The sequence below is a fragment of the Puma concolor genome, chromosome A2 (genome assembly GCF_028749965.1).
Source record: "Puma concolor isolate L17-30 chromosome A2, mPumCon1.1.hap2, whole genome shotgun sequence".
Lineage (NCBI taxonomy): Eukaryota > Metazoa > Chordata > Mammalia > Carnivora > Felidae > Puma > Puma concolor.
Window position 1 is genome coordinate 33,270,279 of NC_141668.1, and position 12,843 is coordinate 33,283,121.

The 12,843-nt window shown below is 33.2% G+C and overlaps 1 long non-coding RNA gene across 1 annotated transcript in view; it reads left to right on the forward strand.

Annotated features, from left to right (window-relative positions):
* Nucleotides 1–12,444, forward strand: part of LOC147583092 (uncharacterized) — a 191,177-nt gene extending 178,733 nt beyond the window's left edge. Inside the window, exons 3-4 of the long non-coding RNA XR_015242816.1 lie at nt 6,044–6,163; nt 11,966–12,444. This is a non-coding gene — a long non-coding RNA (uncharacterized LOC147583092). The remainder of the gene's footprint in view (nt 1–6,043; nt 6,164–11,965) is intronic.
* The last annotated feature ends 399 nt before the right edge of the window (nt 12,445–12,843 follow it).

Sequence of the window (12,843 nt, forward strand, 5' to 3'; positions counted from 1 at the left end):
CTCTTGATTTCGGCTCAGGTAATGATCTCACAATTCGTGAGTTCAAGCCCTGCATCGGGTTTAGCACTGACAGTGTGGAGGCTGCTTGGGATTCTCTCCCTCTCTCTCTGCCCTTCCCCTGCTCTTTGTCTCTAAATAAATAAATAAATAAATAAATAAATAAATAAATAAACTTTAAAGATAAGAATTTGAAGAAAAAACAGTGGCAATACCAAATGCTGGTGAGGATATGAGGAGACTTGATCTCTCTTATTTGCTAATGAGAATGTAAATGAATATATCCACTCTGGAAAATAGTTTGCAGTGTCTATCCAAATATACACTAACCACCTGACTCAGCAAATGTACTCCTGGGTATTTATCCCAGAGAAATGAAAATTTCTGTCCAAGAAAACCTGTACATGATTGTTCATAGTAGCTTTATTTTTTTCAGGCTTTTTCAGGTATAATTGACCAATAAAATTATATTTAAAATGTACAGCAGCTTTATTTGTAACAGCCCCAACCTAGAAACAACCCAGATGTCCACAAACAGGCAAATGGCTAAGTTGTGTATACCATAGCATACTATTTGGCAATAAAGAGGGCGTAAACGTTGATATACACAACAGTTGAGACAGTCATCACCAGTTTCATGCTAAGTGAAAAGAGTCAGTATCAAAAGATCACATTTTTACTCCATTTACATACAATTCTTAAAGTAACCAAAAAATAGAGATGGAATTCAGATTAGTCCGTAATAGAGATTCCAGATGGTGGAAGGAGGAAAGTGTAAATATAAAGGGGAAATATAAAGGAATTCTTTGTGGTGACAGGACATTTCTGTACCTTGATGGTGATCACACAAAACTACACGTCATAAAATGACTTTGAACTATACACCTATATTGTACCAATGTTGAGTCCTGGTTTTGATGTTGCACTACAATCTCAGGTAAGATGGAAACAGTGGGGAAAATGGTGATGTGTACAATGTTGTATTAGGTTTCTTTTTAACTGAACTCATTTTCTTTTTTTTTGTTTGTTTATTTTTAGGGAGAGAGTGTGTGGAGGGGGAGGTAGAGGGGCAGAAAGCAAGGGAGAGAGAGTCCCAAGCAGGTTCTGCAGAGCTGGACACAGGGCTGGATCTCACAAACTGGAGAGATCATGCCCGAGCGGAAAGCAGAAGTCAGACACTTGACCGACTGAGTCACCCAGACACCCCTAACTGAACTCATTTTCTGCTTTAGACAAGAAAAAAAGGAGGAAGAAAAGGCAAGGTAGCAGAACAGGAAAAAAGAGATGAAGTAGAGGAGAAGTAAGAAGAGAACCACAAAAATAGTGTAGAATAAGCATAGTGTCTATAAAAAATAGCTTTATCAAGAATCAAGAAGTTTAAAATAGCATATTTGAAACATTTGAGCACTTGAAGTTCAACACATGAGGAAGGCTTAGGTACTATAAATATAAACAAATTTGCAATTCTTTTGTTTTCTATGCATCTAATATGAAAACATAAAAGTTACTAGCAACTCACTGCGATTTGAGCTAAGTATAAATTCATCTTTTGAAATAATGTTTCCCAGAATAAGGATTCCTCCTCTGGTTAGTCTATTTTTCCTCAACTCATTCAAATGCTTAATATTATGTAGTAAATAACTTCTGTCCAAAGTAACAGAATTGCTATAGAATAAACTAATCAATTAATCTAAAAAATACAGTTGTCAACTCTAGCTTGCAATTTAGCAACACATTATGTTAAGACATCTTTATTTGTTTGGTGTTCTTTGTTTTCAATATAAACTATGACTAACTTCTGGAAATATGATTAAGAATCATACTTTATCATTATTACAGAAGAAATATTTGTTGAAAACAGTAATTTAAGTCTTAATCAGTTTATGTGCTTAATTTAGAAACTCATTAGATGATTTTATTCTTTAACAAACAAATCAACATTTATTAGAATGAGCCTAGAGATTTTTAGTGCTAGTATTTCAAAATTCTGAATGAGTTAAATTGATGAACCAATCTTAATGTTTTAATCCAAATAATGTATACTACTTGAAATAATCTGATCTTTTTGTTTGGGGAAGAAATATTTGCTTCACAATAAGATTATATTTTAGTCTCCCCTCATTGAAACGTTTCAGATAGTTTCATCAAAATAGTTGCTTTCTCTTGTAGGAAAATACAACATGTTGTACAGTATTTTAAGTAAGTTATTCCACTAAATAATGACTACCTTGTTACTTAAATTGCATTTCATACATAATTATTGGTGCCTTGTGGGCAAGCACCTTGTCTTTTTCATATTTCTATATCTAATGCTTCAGCTATGCCTAAAGTGTGGACAATGCTCCACATACATTATTCCGTTATTTCCATCATTAACTCAGTACTGCATTTGAGTATCAGCATAGCTAAGAATTGTTTTTGAAAGAATATATTTCAAGTTAAGAGGAGTGTTTCTTTTGATGGTTTTATACACATGAAATTGCTCACTTTTCTTAATGAAACTCAAGTCAAATTCTCAAAATAAACTTGGTTTTTTCAGTGACTCTAGTCTTTCATCCAGTTCCTCTGCACTTGATGTATACTGCCCCATAGTAAATGCTTCTTACAAACTAGATTATAGTAGGTACCCTTTCTCCAGATTATTTTGAGGTTTTTTGTTTGTTTGTTTGTTTTTATTATTTTTTATTCTAAATGTTTCCCTCATTTTCCACATGTCTTTCATTTTCATTACTACATTTCTACGTATAAAATAATTATGAACTGAAATGTTTGCTTCATGACATGTTATTAGATTGCTGTATTTGGTGAACAGTTTTCCTTTAATTGATGTGATGGGATGCCCAGGAAGAGACAACGGTGAAGCTATGCTCTCTGGGCATCTACACTCCTTTCCTTCCACTAAAGGTAAATGTAAAAATACCAGTTAATCTTTAGCTTTTGCTTACTACATAATAATGGATTTAATCTTCATAATTACCTTATAAAGTAAGCACCATTTCTTACTTCATTGGAAACTTGAAAGAGGTGATAGGCAACTATAATTGGAGTTTCCCTGCCTGCCCTCAATTTTTCTGTGGTAGATGAGTTAAACAAACAAACAAACAAACAAAAAAAAAAAAAAAACAGGTAAGCAAAGACTATCCTTTGGTAGCCCTGGAGATTTTTTTTAATTGAATATTTCAGAAATGGATAATACAGAATGCAAAAAAAGAGTAATGGACAATCAAGAGATGTAAGAGCCAAATCCTGTCTTTCAGCTCATTGTTTAAGATTTTCACCCTAAAATCTGATTTATCTTAATCTCAGATTGGTTCTTTATATACTTCACTCAAATTGTGAAGAATGACATTTTACTTTGTTTAGTGACGTTTTAATGAATGGTTTGTGTGTTTCTGTGCATAAAAACAGAGGGAAAAGGAATTTAAGGATAGAAATGACAAATGACCATGAAGCTTTAATATAATTATTAGTAATTTTAATCTCTTTTTCCTTTATATTATTGTTAAAGTTTAGGTAAAAATTCAGACTCTTACAGGTTAATACAAAAAAATTCCTAGTCTCACAATCTAGTACTCTACCCCAGGAATATAAATTATATATTTATATGTTTATAATATGTATGGGGCATAGTCTACTACCCCTACACTAGTAGCATTTAAAATATGTAATATATAACTAATGCACATGCATTTTATATATACGCTTAAGCACTGAGTTTAAAAAATACAATATACTTGAGCTATTTAATGTGTCTTATTCTGTGTTCTTAAATATTCTAAAGAATTGTAACCAAGGTACACCCATTTAGAAATCATTTTCCTGTTATATGATTTCATTACTCATTTTTTTCAGATGTATATTTGCTTTTTACAGCTCTCTTTTACTTTAACCAAGTTAAATACATTTGAGTACATCAAATTGTAACTGTCGTCTGAAGATAATTGGCAAGTATTGATTTTTCTCCTTTTAATAACTGTCAAGAGTACAGTAAAAGAATCTGGGGATCTAGAATGCCAATCTTAATGATCCAGTTAGTTTAAATATCACACTAACAATGAACCACTTTTCCTTTAGCAACATTAATTCTAAAAACACCATAATATTGGGGCTCCTGGGTGGCTCATTCAGTTAAGTGACTGACTCTTGATTTTGGCTCAGGTCATGATCTCACCATGATCTCACTGTAGTGAGATAGAGTCTACATCAGGCTCCAGGCTCTCCCTCTCTCTGCCTTTCCCCCAATCTCACTCTCCCTGTTTCTCTCTCTCTTTCTCATAAAATAAAATAAAATAAAATAAAATAAAATAAAATAAAATAAAATAAAAACACCATTATATAAACATCATAGGTTCAAACTCCTTATTTAACTGTCAGTGGAAGTACTTTATGTACTTAATTGCAAAATGTTGGTTACAGAAAGAGACAAATGATCACAGTAGCAACAGAAGAGGGAGACCCTGAATATAGAATCTTATATCTTCCCTGGCCCTTTCCTCCTTCTACTGGAAGCTTCTGTTTGTGGATGATCCAGGGAATTCTGACAAGACCAGCTGTGAATTGATAAAAAAGGAAATCAGCATTCATTCAATCCTACTTTAATATTAAGGGTGCAAAATGGTTGCATGACTGTCCTAATAAAAAAAATTTTTTTCAACAGAAAAAAAGATGGTATCATGAAGCAGAAGAACTTATTCAATGTGAATGCATAATGTTTGAAGTAGGAAGAAAGCGATCACAAGATGATTAGAACACCATCCTAAATTTGTTAAAGCAACTGCAGCTATACAGGAGGACCACAAAATAAAAATAACAATCAAAGGGTGGAGGACCTCAAGGAAGAGATAGATGGATAGCAAGCAGTAAATGATTGCCAAAGAGTAGGAGGAGATGCAACAAAAACTGGTAGAATCCAAGAAAGAAAGTAGGTGATAAAAACAACTTCAGAAACCAAAAGACAGAGGGAGAGCAAAAACCATGAAACAATAAAAACACTTGAAAATATAAATTAGAAATCAGTTAAAAATTAAATTTAAATAATAAAAGGGTCAAAGAGAGAGTTCCTCATGATAAACTTCCAAGTTACTGATTTCCTCCCACATATATCCCTTCTACCCCATGTATGTTTGCTCAATTTTATTGCTTACATGTAATTTTTCCTCTAGCAATTATTCTTTTTTCATATTTTATTCTTATTTCATATTGCTTTTATTTTACCTTATTTTTTTATCTTTTAAATGCTTAGTGTATCTGCTTTAGTACTTCTGTTTTCCATAGGAGGTAGATATAGATATAGATATAGATATAGATATAGATATAGATATAGATATAGATATAGATATATGTCACAAATTATAGTTTTTATTTTGAGGCAACTGAAGTATTCAGATATCTCTATATTTTAATCTGGTACTTCATATTTCCCTATAGGTCATATGAACTCTGATCTAATATATATTGATCTGTGGAGACCAGTATATGAGTTCAAAGACAATGTGTCGCATCATTTTAAGCTCTGGCATTTTTTAAATCTTTCCTTTCCTTCCTTTCCTCTCCTTCCTGAGTATCCTTTCCTTAGTTCATAGGAACCATGACATACTTAATTTCTGAAAGATAGAACAAATATTCTCAGTTTTTTAAAAATGTCTCCCATTGATCTCTCTAGCAATACATTCTCCACACTATGATCAAAGTTGCTTTACTAAATCAAAATATATAATGCTGTTGTCCCACCCACGTTCAATATACCTAACAATTCTCCAGTGTATGTTGCAAAAAGTCAAGAGTTGTGAGGATGTTGTAGTGATTTTACTCTGCCAATTTGATAAAGCTGAAACTATAGTCCCAGAAATAGCTTTCTGGTTGCTTTAAAGCTGAACTTGTACAAAATTTGGAAGGAAAGAGTGAAGTAGCAGTAAGGAATGAAGTACCTGTCCTTGCTTTCTGAAGGACACTATGATTGGATATAATGATGTGCAGAAACAGCAATAGTTTCTAGTTTGTCCTTGCTTACCCAATAATGTTTGCTCTTTTCCCTGGCTTCCAACAGCAACAAGGAACTGAGAGAACTGGTAGCTCTGCAGAGGGACAGTTTTTCCGAGTCTTTTCTCCCAGCTCCTTTCGTGGTGCTGCTCTGTGAGTTGGACTGCCTGGCTTCCCAGATTACCTTGTAAGATCCGATTTGTCCATCCACACCACAGCTTCCAAATGGTTAATTAGTGACTCTCCTCTAAAGTCCCAGTTCCTGTTTCTGCATCCATACTCCCAAGACTCTCCTATAACCATGCACAACCTATCCCTAAAAGAAATCCTTTAGCACACATTACTATTCTCAACGGTTCAGTTCCCCTATTTGAACCTTAACTTACTCAGATAGATTTTAATCACTCTATAATCCACCAACCTCAAAAATTATTTTCTACCTACAATTACTTCCTTGCAAGCATCTTTGGCCCTGTCTATGGTTTTTCCTCTGCCTGTAACACTCTTCCTACTCTTATCTGACTGGTGCACTCCGGTCCTCTTCAAGACACATATGTACATTCCATGGAACATTCCAATCCATGCCATTGACAGCATTATTCACTCCACTTTCTAAAATCCATTTATATTTGTATTTAAAAATTGTATCCACTGTATAAGTGTATGTTATCCTTTGTCTTTCTTATAGCTTTTAACAAAAAGACACAAAGATTTTATTTCATATATGCCTCTTCATACAACCACCGTCTCTGAACACAAAGTTTATTTCTTAGTTATGGTGCTTTCACTAGTATTTAGCACAGTATTTGGTTCATAGCATTCTCTCAATAATTTACTCAGATTTAGCATACCTTTAATTTTATCTATTGAGATAGCTATTTTAATACAGTTTTCCACTATTGAAAGTGGTCCATAATGGCTGAAGTTGATGGTAATTGCTTCTTTTTCTTTAATGTGATAGTGTATCTGTGCAAGCATTATTAAATTCCTCATTTTATACCCTTTGTTGTCGTTGTTCCTATATGTAACTGATCTTCTCTAATAGATCATTAGCTTTTGAATGAAGTACATGACATATATAATCAAATACTCTTGTGCAATGGGGGAAAATGAACACCTTGTATGATTACGCTTATGTCTTATATGGCTTAGTTCAATTAACACATTGACTCTAGAAAATTAGCTCTCATAAGAAGATTACAATCACAGTAAACCTGTGGCTGATTAAAACTTTTAAAAATGTTTTGTTTTGTTTACACTAAAGTATCAATTACACAGGGTGTGAAATTATTTAGCTGTCAGGTATAGTACATTTGTAGCTAGCACTTGTCTTATTAGAAAAGTTTTCTCATAGATGATTTTTCCCACATATTCCTAGTATAAACTTATACTTTAATTTGTACCCCACCTTTAATAAGAGATAGGTGTCAAATGACCTTAGATAACTACTTCAGCAGATGTGAATATTGTATGTGGACAACTCATAATTTGTGTTTTAGCTCAGTAACTCCATTACTGTTTATTAGATCATCTGACAAAAATTGTACCCCTTATTTTAGGTATTCTAATTGATGTCAAAAAGAAGAATTATTGATAATTAATGAAAAAATAATAAAAGGAGAGTAATGGGAGGGAGAAAGAGAGCCAAAGAGAAAGACATCCCTTATATTTTTGGTTCCCAGTTTGCGGGTTTCACATGCCTGGGGAGTCATGAGGTTATTTCAGTTGGTCTCTTACACAGATAATTACCAAGCATTGTCTATGTACTGTTATTACATTTCACTTGCATAAATAATCTTTTGAAGTATATGAATGCTTTGTTAATAGTATGCAAATTAATTTTAAAATATTGCTATGCTACTATTTGGTCTTTTCAAATAATGGATTTTCTTAGTGTACAAATGCTAAAAATGAAACTGTTCTATTTTTCCCAGTATGTTCACTCATACTCACATAGGTTGGAAACGACTCCCTTATATCATTGTTACCAATAAATGTGGCCAGTTTGCAACGGTTTACCTTTCCAAATTAAATCTATTTATCACATTCAATGTGAGATTGGGGCTACAAGTAGGAAACTATATGTAACTTCTTAAGTCCTTACTTATAATCTTATACTATATTCTCCCAAACTAGGTTTTCATAGTAGGAGGAGGTGTAAAGTGTCATTAAAAAAAAAAGTCAAGCTTCTTAGACTGTGAGAGACTCTAAATGAAGTAACAGCCGAGGAGTACGTGTTCAGATTATCTCTAAAGTATATTCATTGAACACCCAGAGCAGGGATTGTAAATACAATGCAAATACACTAGACTGAATATTAATTGTTTCACTGCTCTGCTTTCCTTCTAAACTCACACTCTTACTAAAAAATATTTGACATGTTTTACGTGATCCGTTTAGATGATTTCAGCATTTTCTACCACATCCCAGAAAGATGAATAAATGATCCAAATCAAAGAAGTTCTTTTCCTACAGTGATCTGCATTGTAAATAAAACACAATATTTGTTCTTCCAATATTCTTCTTCCTGTGGATGATCTCTAGCTATGGAATGGCCTATTAATTTATACTAATGGGGATGCACTGAGACATATCTATGATAGCGTGGCCCATATTTCTGTTAATATGCACATTTTTCTCTATAGGAATTATTCTATGATTTTTGCTAATTTTTTAGTAGTCATGAAGCTAAGAAAATTTCATAATTTATATGTATCTTTTGGTTGTTTGGCTTTGGTTCTCACTTTATGACAAAACCCTGGTTAAAAAATATTTAGAATGATAAATATTTGAAAGGCTTTCTGTTACTAGAAGTCAGATCAGTTTTTATTATAATTTGTTAATTGAACTAAAGATTTCAACCCACATAGCTTAGCAGATATTTTTATGTGCTGACAGCTTTGTTAAAGCCTGAACTAATACACTTAAGAACAGAGTCATGATTAAAATTTGGCCAGTGTACTTGACTATTATGAATGTTATACTTTGACTATTATCCCCAACAGATTCAGGAAATACTATTCAGGGATCCTAGCTGGCTCTGTCGGTAGAGCAAATGACTGTTGATCTCAGGATTGTAATCTCAAGTCCCACTTTGGGTCTAGAGATTACTTAAAATCTTAAAAAAGAAAAAAAAAGAAATACTGTTATAACTGTATTGCTACAATAAAGATTAAAGAGGTTGAAGGTTCCTATGGAGTTTGGAGTTCCTGAGTAGAGTATACAGTGAAGCATTAAGTGATAATGCCTGAAAAAGATAAGGGGTGTGTGTGTGTGTGTGTGTGTGTGTGTGTGTGTGTAGATTTTATTCTGTGACTGAAATGGTTTGTTGAATGCTTCCTAGACTACTTTCATGTAAAATTCAATACACAGCTAAATCCTATTTCCCCCTTCTCTTGCCATTGGCAAGCACCATTCTATTCTCTGCTGCTATGAATTTAACTATTTTAGATTCATTATAAAAGTGAAATCAATCAGTATTCATCTCACAAAAAAACAAAAAATGAAAACAAATGAAAAATTACAAAAGAACATAAGGAAACTTTTGAAGGAGTTTGATTGTAGTGATGGTTTCATGAGTGTTTGCATATGTCCATACTCATCAGATTATGTACATTAAACATTCACAGTGTTTTGTATATTAGTTATACCTCAATAAAGCTTAAGAATATGTGTATTAAATATATATGTGTATATATATACATATAATATATTACATACAACTAAGTCTGCAGACAGTACCAAAGTTGTTTTTTTTTTTCCCACAGAGATCCTACCACCCTAGGTAATCTAATGCTCCTTCCTCAATATTATCCTTTTCTTTTATGAAGTATAAAAGCCCTCAAATCTATTCAGAATGTCTTTATATCACATGCAACCACATTTTTAGATAAGAGATGATGACTATTTAGTTCAAAGAATTTATCTCAGAAAATTTTTAAGTTTTGTTTTAGGACTTCAGTAATAAAGCTCATGGAAACCAGAAGAAAACAACAACCTTATATTGTAATCATATACTGAAATATTTCATACTTGGCTCTAACTCAGATAGATATATATATGTTTAGGCAATTGTTAAATATACAGTGTCCCAGGTTTTATAAATATATAGGAAATGATGTTATAATATGTGAGAATGTTCTAAATAGTCACTAAACTTACATGTTAAATATGATTAAATTCATTTTTACACAATTATTATTCCAACTTTACCAGTGAATTTAGCTAGAAAGTGAATTAACAACACTTAGGTCATTTTAATTCACATGGTAAATTAATATGAATGTTTCTGTTGTTGTTATTCAGAACCAAATCAAATTAATCTACCTAATATTGCAATAACATTTGGCAGTCTGCAAGCCTACAGAGTTCACTGATTCATTTTGCTTTTATTATAATGCCATAAACATAATTAATGACAAGAGCACTTCATTGGTATATTCTATCATGAAGCGATATTGCTACACTTAAAATCCTGTTCTGGATGTCTACGTAATGTCAAGTTATATAGATTGCCTCCACTTGCCATCTTCACTTTTAAACTAGCTATTGACAGAAGAGGAGGACATTGAGTGATTTGACACTGAGTGAATGAAGCCTTTATTTGTTATTTGAAATGGCTCTAGTGCCTTGGACACAATTGGAGGTTTATGACTGGATGACAGAATTGTCAAATCTATTACCAAACCTGCCAAGAAAGTACAATTCATACTGTTTCCTTGTTGTTTTTTTCTTTCATGTAACAATGCAATTTTATAACAATCTTACTTCCCTTCAGGGGAAATATTTGAAGATGGTCACTGGGCCTCTCTGGTTGTTAAAGGCACTTAACTTTTGGTCTCCTAATTTATTTTACTACCCCAACTATACTAGAAAGCCTAAAGAAGGAACAGCTGGAAATACTTGAATGCTGGAGTGAGATTTATAAAATGAAAAAGATGAAATATTACCTATGTAGAGACATGTATTAGGATACATGTGTCCACAATTGTAAGTATAGAACAGTTTAAATACCTTATCAAATATGAAACATGGAAATCCACAGGTTTTAAAATGATACATTTCTAATATCCTGCATAATGTATTAGAAATGTCATTTAATCATCTGTTAGCAGGTCCAGAGGTTGATTTTGTTTGCAGACAAACTTTGCTTTACCTCATTGAAAATACAAAGATCCAAAGAAGGGAAAAAGATCTTCAGGCAACGTAATTCAGTGTATGGTCAGAAGAAAACAAAAAAAAAATCTGTCCAATTTAATGTCAAAAAATGCATGGGGCGCCTGGGTGGCGCAGTCGGTTAAGCATCCGACATCAGCCAGGTCACGATCTCGCGGTCCGTGAGTTCGAGCCCCGCGTCAGGCTCTGGGCTGATGGCTCAGAGCCTGGAGCCTGTTTCCGATTCTGTGTCTCCCTCTCTCTCTGCCCCTCCCCCGTTCATGCTCTGTCTCTCTCTGTCCCAAAAATAAATTAAAAACGTTGAAAAAAAAATTAAAAAAAAATGCATATCATATTTATATATCAGAGGTTTTTTTGTTTTTTGTTTTTTGTTTTTTGTTTTACAAATAGAAACTGGAAGTAGTCATTTGATAAGACCAGAGTTCAGGATATGTGTGTTTGCACGGGGATAGAGGAGGTGGCTGAATAAGTAGAAATATGAGAAACTTAGGTTCTGGATTTAACACTTTTTATGTTGACGTTTGAAAGACTGAGACTAAGAGATAACATGTGATTCATGCAGAGTCATTGAGAGAGCTGGTATTAGAAATCCTGTCTGCTAATTAATTTATTTTTCCATTTTCCTTCATGTAAATTTAAAGTTTTAATAATGGGCACTGATTTGTTGTGTTTTTGCTAATCATTAATAAGCCTACTACTATTTGGTAGATTTTATTTCAATAAATATTTACACTAGAGAATATAATTTGGGATAAAATTAAATTCAGAGAATAAATTAATATGCTATTGTTTTCTTTTACATTAAAATACACAGGAAAGAGCTCTGCTTTCACTTAGGATTTAGAAAGCTACAAGAGAACATAACTCACATGCTAACATCAAGACAGTCTTCAAAAGCGTAACTTTTCTTGAGCCCATCAGAGATACGAGATCACAAGTCAACCTGGTGAACTGAATTCCAAAGTTCAATAAACCTCTCCAAGGAATGAGGAAACAGATAAACCATTTCACCTGTGGCAGAGCACAAGCAGTGGTGAGAGTCATGAAAGTTGGTAAGAAGAAAATATGTAAAATTGTAATATATTCTTTAAAATTGAATGTGAACTATACCAATGGGGACACCTGGATGGTTCAGTCAGTTAAGCATCCATCTACAGCTCAGGTCATGATCTCACAGTTCATGGGTTCAAGCCCGTCATCGGGCTCTCTCTGCTGTCAGCACAGAGCCCACTTCAGATTCTGTCGCCCTCTCTCTCTGCCCTTCTCCCTTTCTTCTCTCTCTCTCTCTCTCTCTCTCTCTCTCTCTCTCTCTCCCCACCTCTTGAAATAAATAAATAAACAGTAAAAAAAAAGAATACCTATGATTTCTATGTTCAAATAAATAGATGGCAAGAAAGGAATTTTACTACAGAACTAAAATCTCTTTTAAAAGAATCAGAAAGATATTTTAGATTTTAAAATTGCAACTATTGAAATTAAGATATCAATAGATTGGTTAACAGCAGAATAGAAAGTTAGAGATAATAAAGAATTAAAAGACAGATCAATAGAAAAAATCCAGACAGAATCATGGAGATTCTGAAAAAATTCAGAGAAGACTGTAAGGTAGATTTGATATATATGATAGTAAATTCCCAGCCACAAGCAAGTTTCTGAAGGCTTGAGCCAACCTTCCAGAGGAAAACCAAAGAA